This window comes from Triticum dicoccoides, chromosome 7B (assembly GCF_002162155.2).
Source record: "Triticum dicoccoides isolate Atlit2015 ecotype Zavitan chromosome 7B, WEW_v2.0, whole genome shotgun sequence".
NCBI lineage: Eukaryota > Viridiplantae > Streptophyta > Magnoliopsida > Poales > Poaceae > Triticum > Triticum dicoccoides.
Genome location: NC_041393.1, coordinates 617933229 through 617947727, shown reverse-complemented (window position 1 = coordinate 617947727; position 14499 = coordinate 617933229).

The following is a 14499-nucleotide window of genomic DNA, read 5'->3' as shown; positions in this document are numbered from 1 at the left end:
AGTTTATTTTCAAGGGTGTGTTGTGTTGAGGCCCCAGCAGAACTATGTTTATGTTCTTTCTCGTTATTTGAACTCTTTAGTACGTACAGTAGTACTAGTACTATGTCTTACTACTGTTCTTCTTGCAGTTGGTACTACTGCTTGTATCTTCGTGTTCCTACTGTACTTAATGCATTCGAACTAGTAGTATAATTTGGGTCAGTCGATTTGTGAAAGAGGTTCGACGGAGCGAAGGAAGAAGACGATAGAAGAGGTGGAAGAAGCCCTTCTAGCCATCCATGTTGCATCAAACGGCTCACAAGAGTCGACAGACCCAAATTGCTCCTTTAGATTGTAGGATCCACGTGGCATTCAAGGTCTCGAAGGTAGATTCTGCCTCCACACCCGGTTTGCAGGCTCGACGCGTGCGCGACTGGCTTCCGCCGCGACAGCCACCATGCGCGCCTCCTCCGCGCGGGCGGAGACGACAATCACACGCTAGTTCCTCCTCGCCGGCGTGCTGGAGCACACGCTCGTCCTCCTCTTCGTACGCTGCGTGCATAGACGCGGCTCCACCAGCTGCTCGCGTACTTGGCAGCATGGAGGCATCGCGAGGAGGGACTGCAGATGACGTTAGCGGGCGAGCCTTCGGCTTCATGGCAAAGGGATGGCGGCGACATGGTGGTGATGGGCGAGAAATTGTTGGTCGGAGCAGGCGGGCGCCGGCATGCGCAACGGCGGCGGCGGCATATTGATGAGTGCACGTGTGGGAGCTTACTTTAGTTTTATATAAGGTTGGTCAAACTTAAAAGAAAATTGTACTAGTACACGTAAACATTAGACTTAGGCAGCACTCCTTTTATTAGTTAGTACCACAGCCACGATATGGAATCCTGTGCAAGCGCGTGAACCGCGGCCGTGCGATCGATCGAACGGTGTGTCACCGTGTCGCGCTCGAAGGACATCCACCAAACCTTTTTGTGTGTGTGAAAACAATCCTCGAATATTACTCAACTTTTTTTCCTAGGAAAGTTCTTGACGCTGCAATATTTCCATATATTTGAATTTAGCTCCAGTTCGTGTTTATTTGGATTTGGACGTTTTAGGTGTGCCCTAGTTTTTTATAGTACTGATTTTGTGTGTGTGACTGGGAGAGAACGTGTGTATGTGTCCATATGTGTGTTGTGGCGGAAGGGCAATGTGGAGACGGTGTGCGTGTGATATAGACATATAGAGGTGTGAATGTGCAAATGATCATGCATGAGTGAGACATAGACAGATGCCGATACGTTGTGTATACATGAGAGAACGGTCTTCTAGTTTACTTGTGTGTGTGTGTGTGTGTGAGAGAGAGAGAGAGAGGAGCATCCGTAACACAACAACCATCTCTCTCGATTCATCCGTCCCTCGCACGATCGCATGCAACACATGCATCAACGCGCACATTTTGACACCCTCACCCGGCCCCTGCCCACCTCAAGGCCCGCACAATCTCTTCGTGAATACCCATTTCTCTCCTTAGGTTTGTTTTCTCTCAATATCTGACACACACACAGAGAGAGAGAGAGAGAGACACGCAGCACAACACACACACACACGCACCCTCCCCCGAGCACACAATTCATCCCCAGCCAAGGTTATACGGCGACCACTCTCGCTTGTGCTTCTTTGCACCCCAACATGCACAACACCTCAATCTTCAAAGAGGGCATCGAGCAGACCGAAGATGGTGACCACACCGCGCTAGAGAATGCAGGGTCATTTGGAAGCAGTGTGATGTGACGATGGCTAACTGACTCCTCCCCCCACCCTCTCTCTCTCTCTCTTGCACAAAATTACCAATCCCTCTCTCCCCCGCACAAAATTGTCAATCCCTCAACCCACGAGATCCTTCCCCTCTCGTCCATGTTTTTCCAGCTCTCTCATCAAACATGTTGTCCCTTCTCCTTCCACGTATACAGAATCCGGATGCACACGCATCTCACGTATATTACATGTCTCCATCTTTCTCACAGACCTAACTTCTTCCTCTCTCTTTCTCTCTCTATCTCTCTCTCTCTGTCTCGTTAGGTTTGTCTCCTACTCTCTCATCCACATACATACAATCTTTCCCGCCCTATCTGCTCCATCTTCAAAAGCTCTCTCTTCACGTTTCATTCACACATTGGGATATGTCAAAATGTTGCTTCTATAATGGTTGATGTAGAGTTATGGTTGTTTTTGTTGCATCCTACAAAGTAATAACTATGAAATGCATTTAGATTCTCATTTGACTGGGATTATGTGAGTTTGAGCATGTTGTGAAGTACTATAGACCTTGTATACATCTTGGGATTCGACAATGATTGTAACTATTAAATTGTATAGACCATTACATTCGTAGTCAATAGCCAAATATATTTATTTCACAATTTCAACAAATGATTAGTTCACTACAAACTAAGAAAACAAATGTGTACTCCCTCCGTTTTTATTTAAGTCCGCGTATTAGCATTGGTCAAAGTCAAGTTTTGTAAACTCTTGGGAAGCTTATAACAAAAAATATTAACATATACAATAACAAATAAATACCATTAGATTCATTATTGAATGTACTTTCACATCATACATATTTGTTATGGTAAATGTTTAGATTTTTCTATAAACTTGGTCAAACTTTAGGAAGTTTGACTTCGGTCAAACCTAATATGCAGAGTTTACTACTACTACTCGCTAGTTGCTTAGTCGAATCACTCAACAAGCCACATGGGGAGTCCAGTGTCACAGAATTTTGAGGTCGGCGGGAAAATCTCCTGCGACCCTGAATCGAGCAGTGGGAAGTTACCATCATAGCCTTCAGAACAGGCCTACGGATGACGCTTGGTAGGGGACTGTTTTCTTAACTTCAGGTTCACCTTACCCAGCCAACCCCACCCCGGTACCCAGAGTAGTACACCTGAATACTCCCCATTTTCTATCCCCACCGCAAAATAGACTTCTCCACGGCACCGCAGCCTTCATGGTCCTCCCCCTTTACATTGGCGCACTCGTCCACCGCAGCGCATCTGCCTCATTGAGGACCTCGTACGCCGCACTAGAGCCGGTCCACCATCATCGTCGTACACGGAGCCTCTTCCCCGACATCGTCTTCCACGGTCTCGGATCTGCTTCCCGGAAGCCGACGCCAAGCGCAGAAGTACCACCGTCGTGGACAATGAACTGACTCCCGTTGCCGACCATGACTCAAAGAGGCCGCCGCGACCATCGTTCTCCTCCTCGATTGGTAATGTGTCTATTGAATCACTTAGCAGTACATGTGCAGTTCCAATTTTGTTCATACCTACCCTTCAAATTTCCTAGGTGCTATTGTTCCCATAAAAGTAATTGCTTATAGCCTCCATTGTCCAACAGAATATCAGCTTGTAATTGTGCGTCGCTCCTGTATCGCGCTGTTCTTGGGTAGGTTTTTCATCTGCAACCAGTAGTGTGGCAAATGATGGAAAGGTTTTTAGAACTAGCAAGATGCCCATGCGTTGCACGCATCAAGATGCATTTGTATGAGTAGTTTATCTTGTGGAAGAAAATGATGAACAAGGGAAGGCCTTATTTGCAAATCTGGAGAGGGGTATGGGTATATTTTTGCAAAATTCCCATTTGTCTCCTTCCTATCTGTCAGATATAAATCGGATGGCCTATATTGCAAGAAAAGAAGTATAGAGAAAAAAGTAGACAGTAGAGAAGTAGAGATAAATATTAAGTATTAAGTATAAAATAAATATAACAGTAGAGAAGAGAGTAGAGATAGCAGAGACGTCGGGAAGGGATCGCGCGCATGCAGGAAAAAGCAGCCGGCCGTGCGCTAGTTTTGGCGCGGCGTCCGGCGCGCTTTATAAAATTCAACGCCCTCCCACTGCTCTCTGCCTTGCCACCGCTCTCTCCTAGCCTTGTGCCTCGCCACCACTCTCTCCCCGCTCTTTTTTGCCTCGCCGCCACCGCGCCACCATGCCGCCGCGTCGCCGGGAAACTTGGGGATACCGCGGCGTCCGTGCGCGCCCCTCCGGCGGCTTCTCCGCCGAGATCCGGTTCCGCGGGATGCGCCTCGGCCACGGCAATTTCGACACCGCCAACGAGGCCGCCTGCGCGTACCACGTGGTGGTGTGGTGCCTTCGGTGGCCTCATAGAACATTGAACTTCCCCAACGTGCCGACGCGGGAGCGGGCGTAGGAGCTCGCGCCTCTGCCGCGGCTTAGCACCGACGAGGATCGTCGCGATAACCGGAGGCAGGAGCACCATCTCGGCATCACCGATATGGAAGAGGAAGCCATGGTGTTGTGGCGCCAACACTTCCCACAGGACATCATCAACGAGCGCGAGTTCTACGCACAAAGGAGGGCGGAGAGGGATAAGAGGAGGGCGGTGCGAGCCGCCTATCATGAGGACAATCGTAGGCGAAAAGCGGACGCTCAATTCAACATGAGGCTAGGAGCAGCGTCGCCCTGGGAATCCGACGACGATCGATATCTTCACGCATACAGTCAGACGTCGGAGGAGTACATCACCGAGGAGGAGTCGGACGACGAGGAGTAGTTGAATTATCTTTTTTTTATCTATCTATGCTGAGAACTATCCTCCACTCTCTAGTCTCTACTTCTCGATCTTAGCACTGTAAATGCTTTTTTAAAGCGCCACGCGTTGCGATTCTCTTGGAGATGCTCTAACATGGCAGATGAGTGCTTTAATGTTGCCCACAAGATGCGCGAGTATTACTAGTAGTATATTTTTCTTGCCACGTTGAGATTTTAAAACCACGAGTGCAAACATGTAGAGGAGCAATGAAGACCAAACACAGGATATTCGGGACATCTTCAAGGAGTGTGGCAAGTTAAGGAGGAGCTGCACCGAACCTGTAAAACGAGCTTTGGTAAGTAACACCCTTTCAATTACTTTCGTTTAGCCTCGTGTTCTTCGATGTGTATATGTTGTTGTTTCTGTTTCTCTTAAGCGTGGTGTTCTTCGATGTGTAATAAGAAGAGTCTTAATCGTCCTAATGCTTTCGTTTTTAGCTTGATGTAGGAAGTGGGTGTTCTCACCTTGTAGTCTATTTTTATATTTATTTTTCCTTTTGAATTCACTTCTCCGAGTTCTGTTTATCTGGCTTCTACTAAATGGATCTAGGTTGCTCTGAGTATTGATCTAAAAAAGAAGTAACTTCATGTCAGGATGCAGTTCCTGCGAGGAGGGAAGTATGGTCAACCTCGAGATCATGTTTCCAAAATGAGGCTGGATTACAGACAAGGTGCCAGTTCCCTAATGATGCTGGATTATACACAAGGTGCAAATTCCCAGATGATGCTGGATTACACACAAGCCAGGTGGAGTCGTCAGCTATTCATGTCCTCGTGGCATTAGTAAAGGCTGAAAGAAAGCGTGCAGCAGCCCTTGAGAATGTAGCTGAGTTCAAGAAGCGAAAAGAGCAATCAGATGCTCTCTTCACCCAAGCCAAAGAAGAGATGGAAGAAGCCAGAAATAAGCTAGCAGAGGCAGAGCAGGCTAGGCGTCTCCTGCTATCTAAAACTGTTGTCAATACAAAATTTCCTTCATAATAGCTAGGTTCAAATGTTTATCCAGTCAGCATGCCTGTTGTGATGTCCGTGCATCTACTGATGTGGCACAAAATGTTTTTTTCGGGTCATGTAATAACAGCAATTACTTTCCAAACAATAACAGACGAAGCATTGGACATGGTATAGTTCACGCGCAAGCCCGAAATTCCAAGTTCAACTTCCACATCAAATTCATGTTCACAGATATCTGCACATTCATACATAATGTCCACAACCATGATTCACTTTAAAGCCAAAAAAATGTGAGGAGAGTTATAAATAAAGAAAAACCTCTACTAGTTCATGCTACCAGTGCGAGCACAACAAGTCAAGACCATGCGTAAACTAATTATATTTTAGTCATTTTTTGTGTTCTAAAATGCCTGCCGGCTCGCGGAAGGATGTGTTGTCGGCACACGCGCGGATTCAATGAAGGCGGGCGGGGCAGTCTTAAGCTGGTTGCACGCGGCGAGGAGGCATGCTTAGCCGGGACTGCAGCGAGTGCGGCCCTCTTGGCCGGCGCGCCGGTTCAATGCCCGCGCTATGAGAGGTCGCGTCCGTGTCAGAGCAATCACTCCCTCCAGTCCTTTTTGTTTGGGTATAACAAAATCTTGTTTTCCATTCACATTTTACAAGTAAAATTCGTGGACAAACTTTGACCCAAAGTAAGATGGGGACTAGTAAACCAAAATGGAGGTAGTAGTTTTTTTTTAATCAAAGAAGAGTTTCCCCTTCCGATTTTCATTACTGAAAACCAGCATCTAAATCTAAACCATAGTATTTGCCCTAGAACTACCAGGTTCAACATCTCGTAACATAAACCCATACAACCATACGCCAAGGAGGTATGTAGTATTATGAATTCCATTTTCGCTCCATACCAATCGTTCTAAAAACTAGTTACTACTTATAACGCGCCATTGAAAATCGGAACTCTTAACCCCGCTAAAAAACCATATTTTAAACGTGACTACTCGATCTGTGGCAACTGGCGAGCCACCGCGCTCCAAGTCGTTCACCTGTGGTCCCGACCATCAACTCCTACGGATCAAATTATCACGCGAACTGACTATTCCTACAAAGGTGCCCCACCACGTACCCGGTACCCACGAATGCAGCAATCTTGCACCTAGGGTTTTAGAGTTTATTTGTTAACGTCGCCTTTACGTAACACTCATGTGTGCGAGACAGCGAGAGGCCGACTGCGTGCGTGCGCCTCTTCTCTTCGTATATGTACTCCACCATTTGTCTGGTGTCCAACAAATTATAATAACTACTAGCAATGTGTCAATGCGTTGCCACACGATCAAAGTAGATTAATACATATTCACCGATTTGATAGAAAAAAAAGTCTAGTTTTGAAATACGTATATCACTAAAAATATGTTATGTTTCACTCAAAATATATTCCTTTGGCGGTTTTGATGAGATAAGGGAGGAATGTTGTTGGTTTCAAGATTCGAGAACTCGTATATGTCTAATATCTACTCTTACTAGCAAGATGCCCGTGCGTTGCACGGAACATCAAGATCTTGTGAGAGCAAAGGATGAACAAGGGAAGGCCTTATCTGCAAATGTGGTGAAGAGTGCGGGTAAATTGCCATAGTTTCCTTCCTATCCGTCAGATATAAATCGGACGACCTACATTGCAGGATGGCAGGCCCACCATCATCACCAACTCTATTTTTTATCCCTACTCTTATAAAAATCATTGTCGGTGATGATCGTGTGCCTGCCATCCTACAATATAGGCCATCTGATTTATATCTGACGGGTAGGAAGGAAACTATGGCAATTTTGAAAAAAGATACCCACACCCCTCTCCACATTTGCAAATAAGGCCTTCCCTCATTCATCCTTTTCCCCCACAAGATAAACTACTCATACAAATGCATCTTGATGTTCCGTGCAACGCATGGGCATCTTGCTAGTTGTTGCAAAAAGCCCATGTGTGTGTGAGAGAGAGGGAGAGTGGAGGAGGACGGAGTGCATGTGTGACAAAAACACAAGGAGTGTGTGTGCGATAGGTATCAACTTAAATGAGGCGATAGTGTGTGTGTGCACGATCGAGAGGGCGTGTCTCAACAAGGGAAGAAAAATCTACATAGATACAAGGAGCGGGAGAGAGACATGTATGTGATAGTGGAAGCACGAGTGTGCGGGTGTATAAACCTATCTAGAGGCTAGCTAGTCGATAAATGTTTGTGAGAGAAATACGAGTTCGGGTGCGAAAGTGAGAGTTTTGTGTGTGCGAGAGAGAGAGGGTAGTCGGGAAGGGGAGTGGAAGCAGGAGTTGTGTGTGTGTCTGTGAGAGAGAGGGGGGGTTGTCTGATCGGTAAACAAATGAGTAATGTCAGTCTGGGATGGAGCCGAAAAGGAGACCGCAACAAATGTTGTGTCTACAAGAGAGAGAGAGAGAGAGAGAGAGAGAGAGAGTAATTTTAGTGGTATGGGTCATATGTAGAGACATATAGGGTGTGTGAGAGAATCCCATAGAGAGAAAGACAAAGTGAAAGACAAGTGGAGACTGTGTGTGTGGCGGTGAAAAAAAAGCTTAGGTACCGAGTGGTACCAGAGAACAGTAGAAACGTGAGAGATAATGAAAACCGTGTAATGTATAATGATAGGGAGGAGTGTGACACTTCTCAAGGGAGACGTCGAGAGACCATGTTTGCGAGGATAGGAGAAACATGAAGTGAGCGTGCAGGTGAGCTGGAGAAAAGAGAGTGATAGCTACCTGAAGGAGCATGCACGTGAGAGAGATGGGCGTGAAAGGAGTGAACATAAAAGGGATTCAAATATTTGAATTCGACATGATGATACATGTAATCCATACTCGAACCAAAATTGATCTATCAAACATTCATACTCATATGAATTCACGCACATATATGTTATTTAATATGTAGATATTACTGATCCATACATTTTAGTAGAACATAATTTGGTTGATTTTTTCCGAATTCAACCTTAAGATTTTGAGATCGTTGTATTTCTAAATCATATTATACATATAAAGGAGCAGTATTCTTTGTTGTGCTTTTGAAAGTATATATAAAAAAATGATGTATATAGAATGTAATTCTAATTGAAAATGGATCCCGCCCGGAAAAAATAGAATACAAACGGGATTCGAATTGAGTTGGCACGATCGTAAACATGCATTGTGCAAAATTTGAACGAAGCGGGGAAAGTCGCAGTAACCGCCCGAAACCAAAATCTGCGAGATGGAAATTACTACTGCCTATCCCTGCCACGCAAAGCCTATCTGCTGGATTTCTATAGGTTTCGATAGGGGTAGGTTTTTAATTTCACCCAAATGTGATGTAACTGCCTCTCACCCGGATTCATACACGGTGGGCGCCAAAACACAGTGTGTCCTCGACAAAAATCGACTCCCTCCCCGATTCATATTCATATACACGGTGGGCGCCAAAAACAAACTCTCGTCGGCAAATATTCGGTGTATGCGAGATTACCATCCTATCCCCAACCGACTAATGTTGTTGTGATGTAGTAGAAATTTGAAACGGGGGCTAAGTTTGTAAATTTCCTCGCATTTGAGACAAGCGCGCCCTAAATACATGTTTCCCCCTTCCTCTCTACCTCCTTTCCCCATTCGTACTCCGTGGGCGCCAAAACGCCCTCTCCACCCCACCCTCCTCCATCCGCCGCCGCCCGCCACCCCATCCACCGCCGTCCTCCTCCACCATGCCGGAGCTGATACGTCGACGCCGCCGTCCATTACAAGAGATCGACCTCTCTCATCCACGGCTTCGGACCGGGATCCTTGCATCCCGTCCTCTCGCTTCATCCCCACCGCCGTCCACCTTGCCGGCGCCACTCCTATAACCGTCTCGTCCACCGCGCCCCGCCGCCACCGTCTACCCTCCTAGATCTGGTTCCATGCCTCCGACAGCCATTGCTACCGCAGCACCATCAAATTCTCAGCAGATGCGTACACGACGCCGCACCAGAGGTGGTACTCTTTCGTATCTGCTCAACTTATTTATCGCAGCAAGAAAATAGATCGCCACTGCTTTACTCTGATTTCTTGTCTTGGTTGCGAAGTTGCCTTTGTCCGGGTTGCACCTCCAGATCCGGCATGGCACGCTCAACACTATACTCCCAATGCTTATGGTTTTCCCCTTTTATATTCCACACTAGTTAAATTATAGTAGAATAAATTTTTCAGAGCTCGTCGGAGTTCGCCGGTGCGAATGAAGGGGCTCGGGTGGTTGTGGGGCCTCGGTGAACGAAGAAAACTCGACGCAGGTGGGGGTTGGGGCAGGGGTGGGGGTGGGGGTGGCGTAGGAACACAGGCGGTGGGGGGCGGTGGTCCGGCCGGTAGCCTGTGCGGTGTTCTGTATGGGAAGAATCAAAGACGAGGAAGAAGATGGGCTATGAGACGTAGGATCTTCATCCAACCGCCTGAAATGGTCGAGAGACAGCTGGGAGTTGCATTCTTAATGCGCTCTGGTTCATCATGTGTGGGCACTGTGCAACCAACATTTTATTATCCAAAATCTGCTTGCTCTTCTTTACCATGTTTCTCTTCCGTTCTTCTTTAATATGTACTCTCTCCGTTCCTAAATACAAGTCTTTGTATAGATTCCACCATGGACTACATATGGAGCAAAAAGAGTGAATCTACACTCTAAAATGTATCTGGATACATCTGTATGTGATCCATAGTGGAAATCTCTACCAAGACTTAAATTTTGGAACGGAGGGAGTTTGATAGTAGTACAGTATGTTCCTTGTACTGAAGATGAGCAGGGACATTTGCAGTGTAGAGGTCCATACGGTCGGTTGTGATGGACACTTTGAGCCTCTTTGATTTGTAGGATCTTGTAAACATAGGAATAGGATTTGTAGTGGCCTGCCCACTTGAATCCTATAAGAACAGCAAGGAAATGCGGGGAGTTGTGTCGCCTTTGAGAGTTACACTCATATTAACAGTACCGCACATTCACTTGAAGAGAGCTGGTATCCGAAGCCTTTCTAGCCGTACCAGCAAACTAGCACATATATTCCAGCAAGTTCCACTTTGCTGATTTTACTCCGATGCTTAAGGTTTTCCCGTTATATCTACACTATGATCTGTGTAGCTGCTTTGTGTCGCACTAGCAGTAGTCCACTCTTGAAGCTAAACACTGCAATGACTCACAAAATTGGCACCAAGGCATTGGGTGCCATTCTGGATGCAATGAAACTCATACGCTCCCCACCTGTTGACTCTTGTTCAGAATATGATCCTAATGACTCTTGTTCAAAATTGCCACATATAGAGAGACAGCATGGAATTGCATTTCTTTGGATGCTGTGATTCATCATGAGTGGGCAACCAACATTGTATGCAATGAAGCAGAACCTCAAGAATATGCTTCCTCTTCTATTCTTTAACATGTTCCTCTTTGTTTATTCTGTATTTAGTATGTACAGTATGTTCCTTGTCAGGAAGGGGCGCAGGGACATCTGCAGTCAATAGCTGATAGAGCTGGCCTGTACGTGATCGATAGGCTTTCAATTACTAGCGGCAATACAACACCGTATTTTCAAGCCAGTTCCACTTTCCTGATTTATATATCGTGGTTATGGTGTACCCCTGTTATGTACACTATGATCTTCCTAGTTGTTGTGTGCTCTTGTTATCATGGTTTGGCAATAAACTCTCTATACAATATATTATGAACCTGTCATTTGCCAGCTATCCTTACTTATGGAGCCTATTTTTTGTGTACTTGTGCCAGATTATATAAATGCACGCACCATATTACAGCACACATGAGCTCTCTCATCAGAATCCAGTGATAGCACACAAGTGTTTACAGGGGCGCCCCTATATTAGAATATCATCTGCATTACAAAGATAATCTCACAACTATTTATGTTTTCATGGTTCTCAGATATTATATGCAATTACAGTGAATATTAGAATCCGCGCATCAGAAGAATATTGTGGAACACTACAATGACTTACAAAATTGGCACCAAGGCATTGAGTGCCATTCTAGAAGCAATGAAACTCATATGCTCCCCACTTGTTGATTCTTGTTTAGAATATCATCCTAATGACTATTCTGACCTTGAGGAGTCAAAGGCAGATGGCCTGTCCTGTTCACCCATCAAGGTGCCTGTTCTAATTTGGCAAGGTTTTATTGATTGCTCGTATCTTGCATATGTTGTCTTGCATTTCTTCTACTTTGTTGCACCGCCATCTGCTTAGTTTACTCATCATATAACTCAAGATGCCATGCCCATCCATTATCAATACATATTCCATCTGTCATCATACCATGTTTTTTACTCAAATGTTGTTCTTGTGCATCAGACATCAAAAAGGAAGAGGGTGATTGCAGAACCCGAAGGAGCACCAGCAAAGTCCTTGAAAAACGTGGTGGTGCCGGAGAAATCAGACAGCGCCCCACTTATATTGGCTGTACAACCAGTGACACAAAACGTAGGACCGACTCCAGCAGACGGTATCCATACTTCACTGGCCACACCACTAGCCCCACCACACAGGACCTGCACTCTAGCAAAAGGTATACCGATTTCATTTGCCATAGCACTAGTTGTACCACAGAAAAATCCCACTCCAGCAAAAAGTACAGCAAGTCCACAGGCCGAAGACCTATCCCAACTGTAGAGACGGCCAATTCCTGCAGATTGGAACCCCATTCCATTTATTCCCAGTTTAAAAGACAATGCTTTCAATGTTGTTAGGGACTATGTGCATATATTCCCATCATGGGAAGATTATAGTGAAGACAAACACCATTTTCACATCTTCCTGTCCAACTTACGTGTAAGTGCTGTTATTCATGGTTATTATTTTCCTATTTTCTGCTGATCGAACACATCAATGATTTACATTACATTGTTCTAACTAGGCGAGGGTCAATCTGGATAGTCATGACGAGCAAAGCTTGCTTGTGCTTTTCAAGGAAGCATTGCAGCAGTATCGGTGTTACCTGAGGAAATCACACTTTGATGGCAAGTCTATAAACGAATTTCTGATGAAGTCTCTTGTGCTAAATTTAAAGACATTGAATGGAAAAACCTTGTTATGCACTGGTCTCGTTCCCAGGATGAGGTACTGTCTATGAAATCACATGACAATTTGAACTTCTACTTTTCCGCATGTGCCTTATGGATCTTTTTTGCAGGAAATCTTCTCGAAGAAGAATTCCGGTTTGAAAAGAACGACAGGATATCGCAAATATGCTGCCCGCTGCTTTGCTCTTGTTAGTACCTGTTGTCCTGTATCACTGTACTTGCATACATACCTGGTTCATTATGTGACAGTAGTATGCATGATAGCTTGCTTATCAATTGTTCGCTCCAAATTAACTGATCTGTATGAATGGTTACATTAGTGTAGAATATATCCAATGCCAATGAATTTTTTTAGCTCTGCATTGTTCTTGTAAGTACATGTTGTCCTTTATCAGTGTACTTATATTGACAGGTAGTTGTTCATGTACCATCACTCTGCAGCTTATTTTCCTTTGCCCTCCATTTTCTACACATCAGATCTATATTTACTCTTACCATAAGGTTGGTACTGAAGAAGTTTAGTTGTGCATTGCTCTTGGCTGTGCCTTTTGCCTGTATCGCTACACATACATTTATAGCTACTTGGTTATGTAGCATCACTCTTCATCTTATCTTAAATATTCTCCATTTTTTCATATATTATCACATCTATATATACTCTTAACAAAATGTAGAATAAAGGCAATGCTTATGAAGAAGATTTTGTGGTAAACTTCTTGAATTGCCCCCCCCCCCATCAGCATGGACAAGGGCTTTATAGAGCCTGTCTTCACCAATAATGTAAGTTTGTCCTTCTCAAGCCTTCAAACTTTGTTGTGTATATTTGGTTAGGCATGACTGCAACAGCTGTTTATTTTTGTTGTTTGCATCAAATTGCATGTTTAAAGTTTATTATGTACTAGTTCATAAAAAAAAGTTTGTCCTTCTCAATTTAAGTTTTCAGTTGTACAACCAAGTTCCTTCTTCATACCATGTAAATTAAACTATACAGAGCAAGTGATCTTCTTTTGCACTGCATGTATGCTTCTATTCTTCATCCGTAATCCAATGGTGTGGTGAACCTACCCACTACAGCACAATGGCATATTCTGCAATGTCTTAACTATGAACAATGTCATATCATTCTGCTATTATTTAAACTGTCTCTTTATTTGCCAATATGAAATGGGATAAATTGACAACACACTAACCATTGATACTTATGAGTTCTTGATCTGTAATCTAGTGGTGTCGTGAAGCTGCCAACTCCTTCATAATGTCATTTCTTGCCATGTCTTGACCTGAACAATACCATATTGTGTTAATGCATTTTTAAACTGTGTCACTTTATTCGTCAGTAAGAAATGTGATGAATTGTCAGCACTGATACTTTTATGTGCAAAACCTGTCATCCGTCTGCTTGTTTATCTTTCAGAGTGAGGAAGATATAAGTGTTGAACAAGTGCAGTCTCATCATCTTGCTCAGGTGCTTGCGCTGCAGCTCGCCAGCAGGGCTAACCTTTCTTGAACTCTATTGAAGTGTTGTTGGTTTTGTATATTATTTTGTCGGCGTGTTTATTTGCACTGGTGGCGATCTTTGATGCCCAGTGTATGTAATCTGTTGTCTGCTTGTGCTTTATTATCATAGTGGTGAACTTTGATGCCCAGTGGATGTAATATGTTGTAATTGCTTTATTGTATAGTCTAGGTTTTTTCTTATTCATGATGCTACAGTTATTTTCCTGTATATATATCTTGTCTTCGTAGTAAAGCGGCCAAACCGTAAAATTACGGTACATAATCGGGCTGTCATGCAATCACGATGTATGATCCACATCATGGGCCCCGTCAAACTGGCCCACTAGTAGATTCGGGCCTTTAATAGGCCGAGTAACCC